Below are 736 nucleotides of genomic sequence, written 5' to 3'. Positions count from 1 at the left end.
GCAACTGACCGTGCGAGGATGGCGTTGAAATACCGTCACACCAGTCCCATTTTTTAAAATACCGAAGACGTGTCAGTATCTAAAAGAAATAAGAATGCTGGGAAATACCATTGCAAAGTGTGACGTCACATAAAGGTTAATTTAAATTCGAATTCAATATTTAAAAACGAAATAAGTTATTTTTCTAACAAAACAATTCTTTTCATGTTTTGAGACTTTCTAGATCACAATTATACATTTTGATGTTGTTGTCAATCTACTAAATAATTTATGCAACAAACTTTGATTTACATTTAGGTACACTATTTTTGGGAATCCTTTTCGATGTCCATTTAGTAGTTTGAGCACCAGGGACAACCACAAATAGAGCATTCATCTTTGCCACCGTAAAGAGGGCTGCCTAATTCAGCGATCATCATCTAAAAGTAAATCCTATACAAAGCTTACTGTTGCTTATTCGCAGATAGTCACTTACCATTGGTATTATATAGAGCTGGATTTCAAAATACTGCTTGCTTTTATACTCGAACTACTCGAAGCGAACTAGTAGATTATTCAGCAGAACACCCCAAAGTAATCAAAGTGGAACGAAATAACTTAAGCAAATCAAATTTATACCAATATATTTATAATATTAATGGGTTCTATCATTTACCACTGAGGCTCTCATTATTATGTACGTACATAATTATTGGATACCTAAAAATACAACGCCTCTAATCAGCCCTTTAGATAA

This window comes from Drosophila yakuba, chromosome 2R (genome assembly GCF_016746365.2).
Source record: "Drosophila yakuba strain Tai18E2 chromosome 2R, Prin_Dyak_Tai18E2_2.1, whole genome shotgun sequence".
Taxonomy (NCBI): domain Eukaryota; kingdom Metazoa; phylum Arthropoda; class Insecta; order Diptera; family Drosophilidae; genus Drosophila; species Drosophila yakuba.
Note: the sequence above shows the minus strand (reverse complement) of the source record.